This window comes from Pinus tabuliformis, chromosome Q (genome assembly GCF_031772625.1).
Source record: "Pinus tabuliformis cultivar Carrire ecotype Pingquan chromosome Q, CPIR1, whole genome shotgun sequence".
NCBI lineage: Eukaryota > Viridiplantae > Streptophyta > Pinopsida > Pinales > Pinaceae > Pinus > Pinus tabuliformis.
The window spans coordinates 406017394-406029944 of record NC_142296.1 but is presented as its reverse complement, the minus strand read 5'-3'; positions in this window follow the sequence as shown (position 1 = coordinate 406029944).

The following is a 12551-nucleotide window of genomic DNA, read 5'->3' as shown; positions in this document are numbered from 1 at the left end:
ACTAATTCTAGAAAATTGTAATCATTGGGAGTGCAAAAGGTAAAGATTAAATTCCTATTTGGATTTTTGAAGTCTAGAAGGATTAACTCTCTTCTGAACTTTTGAACCATATGGAAAATTGATTCTTCAGCTAACCTATGGTGATTATAGAGGAAAAACCTAGTGAACTTGACTGTAGGCTTCATATAATGAACGTGGAAAACTTCAAATTAGTGTTATTCATTTTGAAAGAAGAAATCTTTTAATAGAATGGAAAAAAGAGATTATAAATAAATAAATATTTATTTTCATATTGGAAATAAATGTTTTTTTTAAATGATGTAAAAGATAAATTGAAATATGAATCATAGTAATAATTCAAATATGAAATTTTTAATAAATAAAGAAATATTTATTTTTATATTCAAAATAATTGATGTTTTTTTTAATGATGATATAGAAGATAAATTGAAATATGAATTACAATAATAATAATAATTCAAATTAGGTTCAGGATTATAAAAGAATAATAAAAATTGAGTTAAAGAAATGAATAATAAGTAAGTAAATGAAAAAGATAAAAAATCGGATATTTTAAATAAACATAACATTTTAGGTTAATGTATTAATTATCTATTATTATGAGTTTTTACTGAAAAAATATTATTTTAGCTTTTTAACTACATTTTTAATGCAATTAAATAAATGGGTGAATTGCAAATGTTTACATGTAATATTATTCGCAAATAAAAGTATAAATAGGGAATAATGAGTTAGTTTTTAAATGAGCTATTTATTATAAATTTTAAAGTCAACTTTTCAATCTATATTATTATCTTTTATAAATTTTAGTGGTTAATACTTCATTATATTAATTATTTTTTATAAATTTAAGTGGTTAATACTTCATTGTTAATGTGTTGAAATAGATTAGGGTGGGCCTTTTTACTAAATGGTGCTTTACAATGGATGGGAAGGGCGAAACAAATCTACCTTTTTATGCATTTCTATATTATGAAGGTCCACCATATTTAAGCCATGGGAATCAAGAGTGTGTAAGAACATATATTTTTGTGGGGGTGAAAATGATGTGGTCTTCAAAGATGAGAAGGAAACAACCTTACCTTCCCCATAGTATCATGATAGCGCATCATACTATTAAATCACAAATCATAAAGAATGGGGATGTGATCTTGAAGGATGACAAAGAAACATTTGTAACCTTGTCTTCACCAAATATCACAATATCTCATCATAATAGTAGATCACATATCATAGAGGATGAGGTTGAATCATTGCAAGTTCATTACTTGTCATATGAGGAAGTGACCTCTAATAGAGCATGGCACAATTGTTATGAGGGTTTTTAATGTAAAGCTATATTACCTTTGCTAGTTTTTGAATGAAAAATTTAGCAACATCATAGATTTAAAGTGTATTTTTCAACTATAATTCCATTTAACATTTTATAAATGTGCTAAGACAAAACATTGTATATTGAAAAAACATCTAATTTCATTTTATTCATAATCTCTTATTTGAAAAATGTTAATTATACCAAGCCAGAAGAAAACTAATTTAATTATCTTTAAACAAAACATTATACATAAAAAATGACATTTAAAAAGGTATCTATTTAATTATTTTCATTCAATGTATCGTTTCCCTTGCAATTTATTTATTATAATAATAAAAAAACTAATTCAATTATTTGAATTATCATAATATGTTATTTTAATGTAAAACTTTTTTTTGCTAATGCAAGAGTCGGACCTACTATTCATTAATAACAAATATAATACAGTGAGTAGTACAAAATTCTCAGAGTCTGAGAATAAGGACGACTGCTAGACAACATTGCAACTTCCCAGGCCTAATACAACACGAACTTCCAAAGAAGGAAGGAAGAAATGGAGAAGGATCGAGAATAAACCCCTAAAAAAGCATCAGAAATGGCCAGAAACTTGCCCAAAAGCAAAGAAATGGGTTCTGAGGACCGATAAGAGAACCTCGGATCCTCTGAAGAACACCGACACCTAAAGACAGTCTCGTCCACTAAAAGAATCAACCAAGGGATGATACCAAACCAACAAACGATGAAAGAACCAAGTCGCCGGAGCAAACAACCCGTCAAAAGCTGTTCCATCTGCGCCGTTGAAACACCCCGATGAGATCTGATGGTGGAGCAAAATATCACACCAACCAAAATGCGCGGAAGATAGCGTGTGATCACGGTGTTATACCACCCGACCCCAACGCCACGTGTCACCCCCTGTGTGGGATTGCACCCAAAAATCTGAAACCGCTTACCACTCGAGCGAGTCACGATCCACGGAAAACCACGCCTGGAAAAGGAAAACGGCTCGCACATAACCGATCAATCCACAACGTTGAAACACCATAACGAGATATGACGGTGGAGCACAATATCGCACCCACCATCCTGCGCGGAAGATAGCGAGCGATCACAGTGGTAATCCTCCCGACCCCAACGCCCCGTGGCACCATCTGAGTGGGATCGCTCCCAAAAAGAAGAAACCACTTACCACTTGCACAGGCCGCGAACAACGGGAAACCACGCCAGTTGCGGAAAGAAAGACCGGGAAACGACAACACTGGTTTCATAGTTGACAGGGATCCCCTGCTCCCCGATGAATGCCGCTCAGACTTATCAAGATCCGAAGCGTTGGGCATACAGCTCCCGCCTGTCGGCTTCCCTTGAAGCACAATCCTCCTTGTCAAAACCACTGTAGAACAACGGGAAACCCGGTGATCTTATCCGGACCAGAATTAATAAACCCCTTTGTGAGCATGCTGTTGAGCTGATCCCTGCTGGTTGACCATACCCGTCTCCATTGCTCTCTTAAGGAACAGAGTATTGTCTTCAATAGCTTGGTTCTGACATTCCGTTTTTAGCCTGTTGTTAGGGAGATCGCACCAATTCATTACAACCCTGTTATCTGTGCAGACAACTCCTTGGTTAGCTAGCAAATCTGCTAGCTTGTTGGACCTTCTTTTCACATGTGCAAATATGACTGTTCTCAGGCTCTGTAGATGATTGTGAATTCGTTGGAAGACTTGAATAAGTCTCCAACTTGAAGAGGCTTTTTCCGGTCTTGTTCCCCAGCTTATCCTCCTGACAGAGTTGATGACGATTTCGGAGTCCACTTCAATGATAGTGTTTTGCCGATTTTCCTAAACTAGGAATTTGAGACTTTGCTCCATGGCCATTACCTCTGCCATGTTGTTGGTAGTTTTTCCTAAGTTGCCATAAAAGATGAAAAGAATCTCTCCTTTGTTGTCTCTTAACACCCCTCCATGGCCTGCCTTGCCCGGATTACCTTTGGAGGCCCCATCGATGTTGAATTTGAGAAAGCCCTTTGGTGGAGGATGCCAAAAATCAAGTTCTGGGTCCCCCATTGACCCAATCCTAACAGAGCCCTGAGGAACCAGTCCCTGCAAGTCTAGCCTGCAGAGAATTCTCCAAACTGAGGCCGAGGGAGGGCTTGAGGGAAGATTTCTGATGTTGATACTAACCGTTTCCTTAATCTATTTTAGGATTCTATCAAAGATGATATGGGAAGAGTTCTTAACATTCTGGAATATCCTGTTGTTCCTTTCTTTCTAGACATTCCAGATAATAAAACCTGGAGTAAGAGCCCAAGCAGACCCGAGCACTGCATTATCTGAAAATTTCTTTCTCCATTTGGTGAGGGTATTGAAAAGGCTTCCCATATCTCTGTCAGAGTGTTGGAAGATGGCTGCAAAAGAATCCCATAATCCAGAGGTGAAAGAGCAATTGTTGAGAAGATTCTCAATGGTCTCCTGTTGGGCTTCACAGAGTTGGCATCTGGAAGGCCCTAGAAATCCCCTTTTCCTAATATTATCCCAGGTTAGGATTTTCCTTTGAAGAACCAGCCATAAAAGGAGTTTAGTTTTCATCTAGCCCAGATGCTTCCAAAGGTTTTTCCAGAGCCTATTAGGAGCATGGGGATTGAGCTCAAGGAGAATGAGTTTAGCCTCTTTAAGATTGAAGTTCCCTTCATTGTTGCTGCCCCACCTCAGTTGGTCATGCCCACTAGAAACCAAGATTTTCCTTTGCTCCAACATTTTCCTCAGTGTTTCAGCGTTGGTAGAAAGATGCTTGTCCTCTTGGAGGTTTAAATTTCGCCAATTTCTCCACTTCCCTGCATTGTTGATTGGATCCCAAAAATCCCTGACTTGGGTGAGCCCCTTAGCATCAGTGTCTGCCTTGAGGTCTTTCAAGTCCTCCTGTAAGAGAATGGGTTCTTGTTGCCACCTGTCCTCCCAGAATAAGGCCAAGTCTCCCTCTCTAATTTCCCAGACGCTGTGGTCTTGAATCAATCTTCTGTTATCCCAAGCTTTGTTCCACATATGAGATCCTCTTATGTTCCCATCCATCCGTATGCGTTCATTGATAGTCCAAGTGCTTGCATATTTTTCTTTCCATGTGACGGCCCATTGTGCTTCTGGTTCCTTTATCCATCTCCATCAAAGTTTAGCCCCTAGAACCTTACCAAGAATCTCGGGATCATCTAATCCAAGGCCCCCGTGGTTTTTGGGTTTGCAAATTTTGTCCCAAGCAACCAAGGCCCATTTCTTCTTGTCCTCCCCTTTGCCCCAAATGAAGTCTCTTTGTATATTTCTCATTTGATCCAGAATACCTTTGGGAGCAGGGATGGCCGAAAGCATAAAGACTGGGATTGATTGAAGCACAACCTTTGCGAGGATTAATTTGCCGGCCAAATTTAAAGATCTTATGGTCCATTTCTTGGTTTTGTCATGCAGCTTGCTGATGACCGGTTCCCAAATACTTTTATGAAGTGGTTTAGCAGTTAAAGGCACCCCCAGGTATTTCGAGGGGAGAGAATCTCTTTGGAAGCCCAAAATTCTGGAAATGTTCCTCTGAATAGCAATATGAGTATTGAAGAAAAAGATTTTAGATTTGGAAAGATTAACTTCCAAGCCAGAAGCCTTGGCAAAGTCCTTGAGGATTTGTTTGTAGGCGAGAGCTTCTTTAACAGTAGGTATTCCTTGCAGCATGGTATCATCGACAAATTGTTGATGGGTTAAGGCTTGACCATTGTCAGAGAGTTGTAAGCCCCTGACCTTACCCGCATCCTTTGCTTCCTTTATGGCTCTGCCTAGACCTTCCATCATTAGAATGAAAAGAAAGGGAGAAAGGGGATCGCCCTGCCTGAGTCCTCTGGACGGGGTGAAAGTCTCCGAGGGAGAGCCATTGACAAGAATTGAAAAACTAGAAGAGGTGTGTTGGAAATAATACTGAGAGGGGGGGGGGTGAATCAATGTTAATCAATAAAACTTTTCATTTCCATACTTAGATACATATACGCTACTTAAATTAAGTGAACCCGCGTGTATACGCTACTGTGTCTAAAGAAACTAGCGTATATCCAGAATAATTATGATTCAGTTAATCCATTAAATGTGAGTCTTTAGTTAGGCATCAGATCTTCATTAACCATATGAACAGTAAGCAAGTGCAGTAAACAGAATAGATCATCACACACAAGAAGCACACATGAACACCATGATATAAGGTGGAAACCCAATGTGGGTGAAAACCACCTGCTGCAAGTCGTCTCTATCTTTCCTTAATAAGAAACTTCAGTTTACAATCTTTTGTACTGGTGCAGCCTTATACCAGTACGCAGGCTACAACCTGCAGAAGGCTACAACCTTCTCTCGTTTTCCAGACTCTCCTGGAAGGGAGCTCCAACCCCCTTTGCTCTTGTACTAGCTAAGATACTAGTACGTAGGCGCCGGCCTACAATCTTTTCTCCTCCAGGTACCACGTTTCATACATTTTCAGACTGGATACTCCTGAAGCACAACACTACAATCTGAAGACCACGATTCATCCAATTTTCATACTGGACCCATAAAGATCATTGAAGCAAAAAAACAATCAATACTAGCATCATCAATCTTTGAATCTCTGAAACACTGAAACCCAGTCAACAACCCAGTCACCAGAACACTGAGCAGACAACAGAACTCTGCAATAACAATCAGACCCAACTGCAACTTCAAAAGGTATACGCTACTACAATGAATCAAACCCGCGTACATACGCACTTTTTCCAAGGCCAACCTGCGTACAGATCTAAAAATATTTTCTTATAACTTTGCAGCTGTATCAGACATCAGTGATACTCAGAACATAACATGCGTCAGTATGCAGATCTAGAATAAGCATAATCAACCATATAAAGATAGTTCATTTCAAACCATTTGATCTCGATCTATCCTTAGATCTTGTCTTCCATCGACCGGTGAGATCCCTTCTTAGCTCAGATCAAGCAATGCATCATCAACCCAGAAACCCAATACTAGATCTCTTTCTTCATCAGATATTCAAGACTTTTTCAATGCTCTTGCCTAATGATCTTCTTCTCCTTTTATAGCCTTAGACCCTTCACAATACCACGGTCCAAAACCATAGTAACACAATACCATCAACTCAATACTAGGGATCAACACGTCTGTCGAGATACCATGGTCCAAAACCATAGGTTCAAATTCCAAGGACTAACTGCCATGGACCAAAGGTAAGTTTTCCAGCATATACGTGCTTTTCCTTGCAAGAAAGTGCGTGTATACACATACGCACTTTTATAAAGTCCAACCTGCGTGTATACACGACTTGATCTTAATGAACCCGCGTATGTGAATTTTCTCTTCATTCTTGTAGTCTGAACTAAGATCTGTCATCAGAGAGAGTTGCCATCAAGGACAACACCTGTACCATAGCGTCACCCCTGTGCCGTAATGCCAACAATCAAAGCCAGGATCCATCTTACCCAATTGTGATCAAACCCAAAGCGATAAGAACCTTCCTGATATAGTTCCAGTTCAGTTTATCATAAGCTTTGGTGATGTCAAGTTGCATGATCATACCTGCTTTTTTCTTACTAGTTAGTGAGTGCACCACTTCATGAGCCTGGATAATATTATTAAGAATTTGCCTACCTTCCACATATCCTGCTTGCTCCCCCCAAACTAAAGCAGGTAGGAGGGGTTTGACCCTGTTTGCTCCCACCTTTGATATTATCTTGTAAATTACATTGCATAGGGCTATTGGCCTGAACCTATCTGGGGTTTGAGCCTGCTCCTGTTTAGGGATCAGGGTTATGAAGGAGGCATTTATAGCTTTCAAAATGGTTCTATGTTGCCTTGAGTCTTCAACTACCTGCAGAATATCCAGTTTGACAATATCCCAGCACGCTTTAAAGAAATCGACATTGAAACCGTCCGGGCCCGGTGCTTTACCCATTTGCATTTCTTTGAGAACCCCACTAACCTCCTCTTCTGTCACAGGCCTGTAAAGGTTAACATTGTCCTCTCTAGAGACTATCGTGGGAATGTTCTTGGTGATTTTCTGGATATATTGATCTCTGTCATAACAGGTTTCCTGAGCTATGTTTCTGAAGGGTTGGAGAAACACTGCCTCTATTTCTTCATGAGAGTTGAGATTGTTTCCTCTTTCATCCTTAAGCAGAGCAATTCTATTATGTGCTCGATTGGCCATGCTGGATTTGTGAAAAAATCGTGTATTGCGTTATCCTTCCTTTAGCCACTGAATTCTAGATTTTTGTTTCCAAAAAATTTCCTCTTGACAACATAATTGCTCCCATTGTTGCTGATATTTGGTAGCTTGATCCTGTCTAGCTTTGTCATGGCCTTCTTTAATAAGGCCTTGGTTAAGTTCCTGCGGTTTACTCTCAATCATCATTTTTTCCTCAAAGATGTTGCCGAATACAGTTTTGTTCCAGTCCTTGAGCTTTAGCTTGATATGTTTTAATCTTTTCTGAAGGATGAACATTTTGGAACCTTGAATATTTAAATCTTCTTCCCACCACTTGGTTACATTGCTGATGAAATCTGGGTGGGAAAGCCAAATTTTTTCGAATCTAAAAGGTCTGTTTCTGGGTTTACCAAAACCCTGCAACTCCATTTGTATCAGCCAATGATCAGAACCCCCATAGGGTAGCACTCCAGCCATTATTTCCTTGTCATTAAGCATAAGATCTTCTGAGATTATGAATCTGTCTAATTTGGAGGCTACTTGAGACTCTCCTCCTCTTTTGTTGTTCCAAGTAAAGATGCCATTGTGCATTTCAATGTCCCCTAGTTTCATTTCATCAATAAAGGTCTGAAAAGCCACAGAGTCTTTGCCTAGAACTCTGGTTCCCCCTTTTTTGTCCATGATTGATCTAATCATGTTGAAGTCTCCCCCTAAGATCCAGGGTATACCTGCATGTCTATTTCTGAGAGTCTCCAGAGAATTAAGAAGATTTAGTTTAGCCTCCATTCTCTGTGGGCCATAGAAATTAGTGACTAGATAGGGTTCCTTAACTCCCACTGGTTGAAAGATTGCAGATAGGTAATCTCTTGATGCCTCCGCATTTATTAGGTCAATCTTTTGTGGATTCCATAGAGTAAGAATCCCTCCTGCCATATTCTCTGCCTTGACTTCCAGAAACTCAAATTTATTGAGCCATTTAATATGCATATCTCTTATCTTCTGAATGGAACATTTGGTCTCCTGTATGAAAATCACATCTAGAGATGCTTGTTTCATTCTATTACTCAACAACCTTTGTTTTCTTCTGCTACCTAGACCTTTGATATTCCAAGAAGTGAACTTCATAATTAAAGATTAGTAAAGGAGTAACTGGATAGGTCTTTCATCTTACCTGAATTTATCATCAGCTTCCTGCATTCCATCAACAGTTCATTCTGCTTCTTCCTACCCCTTTTCTTGCTAGGGGTTTTGGGTGCTAGTACTGCCATATTTTTCATCGTCTTGACTCCTTCATTGCCTTGTCTTTCTTTGTGATTGAGTCTGTTCACCCCTTTCGTTTGGGTCCTCCATAAAAGCAGCTGCTGAACTCTGTTGAACTCCTCTGCAGGTAATGAGTCTAGCCCTTCTTTGGTTCCTTGATTCAAAAAACTTTCCAAATCTAGGGTTTCTTTCTCAAGGATTTCCTGCAGATAATGGTCCTCCATTTCTGTCTCACTTTGGGTCATGTCAAAATCCATCGCCTGTTCAACATTACTCATAATAAGTTCTTTCATATTGTCATTCTCTTGTATTTGCTCCTTTTCTTTTTCTTTCTCCTCCTCCACTGTGTTTCCCGCTTCTGTTTTATCAGTATCTGTAGGATCTTCTTTTGTTTCAAGGGTTTGGAATCTGTTCTGGTTATCAGGCTGCCCTTTAGCTTTGCTTGTTCTTAGTCCTCTTTTGTTCCCTTTGCTTTTGTTTACTACCTTGAAGAAGCTCTCTGGATCCTTCGTTGCATTAGCTTTACTTTTCTCCTCTACCTTATTGAGGGGGCATTCTCTAACCAGATGTCCATGCTCGTGACATTTGCGGCATCTGAAAGGAATATGTTCGTAATCTACCGTTTGTATCCATTCCTCATCAAACACTTCCAGAATAACCTCATTGGACAACGCTCCAGAGAGATCCATCTCGACACATATTCTTGCAAAGGAGGTATACTTTCCCTTTCTTGTGGCCTCTGAAACTTTGACAAAGCGGCCTAACTTGTTTCCTATTGCTGATAGTGATTCCATTTACCAGTGATTGAGGGGTAAGGAATAGAATCTAACCCAGACTGGGACTGAGGTGAACATTTCGTGTTCCGGAACAAAGTTCATGATCCACGGCCTCATATAGAGCCCTGCAGCCGCAAAGAAGTATGGGCCTCCTTCAAACACTCTGTCTTTGTCTTCAATGTTAGCAAAAACTGCAGTGAAAAAACCCTTGGATCCAAGATGTAGGTCAATGCTGCCTTTTGGTTTCCAGTGGTATTTGATCCACATTTGTAAAGCTTTTTCAGTGGGCCATAGCCCCATGAATTTACAAATGATTGCATATGTTTGCATGTGCTCCCTGTGCTCCTGCAGCCCTGGGTTAGTTAAAATAATTCTGGGAATAACCGCCGCGTTGGGTTTGTAGGGTCCCATGTGTGCTTTATCTTTAGTACTTTACTCCCTAATGTCTTCCACGTTTTCCACTGCTTCATCATGCTCCCTTGCTTTGGTTTCCTCTTGCTCTTCTTCGTTTCTTCTCTCTTTCCCTTTTGAAAACTCTCTTTCATTTTCCATGGGTTTTTTCCCCTGCCAACCACCGCCTGCTTAAAGGAGGGAGTGGCGCTCCCCCCTGTACGTCCTTTCATGGCTGACAGCCTCTGTAATCGATACCAGGCCTGGTTTTTCCTCCCGCCCGTTTTTTCATTTTAATGTAAAACTTTAATTTCACATATAAAACATAATTAAAAAACAAACTTTTAAATTCATATATATATTAATTAATTAATGTGAAAAGAATGGAGTTGTCTATAATGCGACTTTTTGGAGATTCCGGTGACGGAATCCAGCGGAAGAAATTGAGGTTAAATCTTGATTTGTTGCAGTTAAAATGGTTTTTTAACTGCATATTTGGATTCAGCACCCTGAAAAACCCCTGGGACGCTTTCATTGTGCAGAAACTAGCTATCAAACTTGCGATTCCAATAAATTCCTACCGGATTTCGACCGAAAAAACCCGTCAGAAAGACTTTCAAAAAGTCGCGTTATAGACAACTGCGAAAAGAATATATTACAACATATTTTCGAAAATAAAAAATACAATTTTGTACAAGTATTTACAATATTACAATAAATTTATTTAAAAAAAATCTATTGGAAAAAAATGGGCTGCTAGATAGGATCACTCCCACAACCATGTTAACTAACATTAATTAAATTTTCACATTCAAGGATGAATTTATTTAGATGTGTTACACCGTTTTTTTAAACCATGTAAATGTTTTTGCTTTTTATTTCCTATCTATTTATAAGAAAATACAGATGTCTTTAATTTTTTTTATAAGGAATTTGTTAGTTTTATGATAAAATGTTTAAAAAAATAAGTGATATTAAATAGATTAAAGTTATATTGGGTTGATAATTAGTTTTGAAAAACATGTGAAAGCATAATTAGTGATTTTGGTTAGTTATTATTTTTTTGAATGTCTAACATTTAATTTGGATTAAGTTAATAAGCTTAAAATCATAATTTTGTAATATAATTCCTTTGAATGGAGAATGATTGGTAGGGTAGTTGAACTAGCTAACTACTTTAAACGTTGAATTGAGGCTTTTGTGTTTCATATCAAGTTTACGAGAGATTTTTTGGCATAAATCACATGATATATCTTTCGAACCAACTAGTGTGGTTCATCGTTAGGACAAGTTAAAGAATTAGATCCAGCTTTGCATGTTAAATAGTTTGAGCAGAGCCTCCAACGGCTAAATTTGACTAAGGACCAGGGTCAAAAATAATTTAATAAATTAAATGGAAATTGGTTATATTAAGTGACCTAACCTTTAAATATATATATATATATATATATATAATTTAAATTAGTTGTTAAGTTGATAGTTAGTTGAAAAGGTAATAACTATTTAATAAATACATAAAAATAACTATTTAATTTGGATTAAGTTAATAAGCTTAAAATCATAATTTTGTAATATAATTTCCTTCAATTAAGAATGTTGGTAGGGTAGGCCGAATTAGCTAACTACTTTAAACGTTGAATTGAGGCTTCTGTGATCCATATCAAGTTTACGAGAGATTTTTCGGCGTAAATCACATGATATATCATTTGTCGATGTGTTTCGAACCAACCAGTGTGGTTCATCGTCAGGACAAGTTGAAGAATTAGATCCAGCTTTGCATGTTAAATAGTTTGAGCAGAGTCTCCAATGGCTAATCTAACCAATGGCTAAATTTGACTAAGGACTAGGGTCAAAAAATAATTTAATAAATTAAATGGAAGTTGGTTATATTAAGTGACCTAACCTTTATATATATATATATAAAGTAATTTAAATTAGTTGTTAAGCTGATAGTTAGTTAAAAAGGTAATAACTATTTAATAAATACATAAAAATATATATATATTAGAATGAGAAAATATATTAAGTTAATTGAATATCTAATTGCTAAAAAAAATAAAAAATAAAAAAAAAAATTAAATTTTTTAAATGATCTAAATTTAAATTAATTGAATATATGAATATACCTAAAGGATTAAATAACCTTATAAAAATTAAATTTCTATATCTATATATATATATAAAATAAAATAAATAAATTTAATTAAGATAGTAGTTAGTTATAAAAGGTACTAATAGTATAAACATATAAAAATAAGCCAAGGAGGAAAAATAAAAATATTTTTAATAGTCAGAAAAACTACTTAATATTATAATTATCTAACAGATCACAAAAAAAAAAATGAGGGGAGGGGAGGGGACGGGGGTGGAGGGGAGAGGCGAGGCGGGGCGGAAAGAAAGAAAGCGACTAGGAAGAGAGTACAGGGACCCAACACCTACTGACTTTCCAGCCATCCTCTCTATTGAGATTGCTCGGCCTCTTTTCAATCTCAAGAGCTTCCCTAAATTCCTGATGATGGAACTGCGAAACTCTAGCAATAACACTAGCCTCTTCAACACAAACATGATGCTTGGTT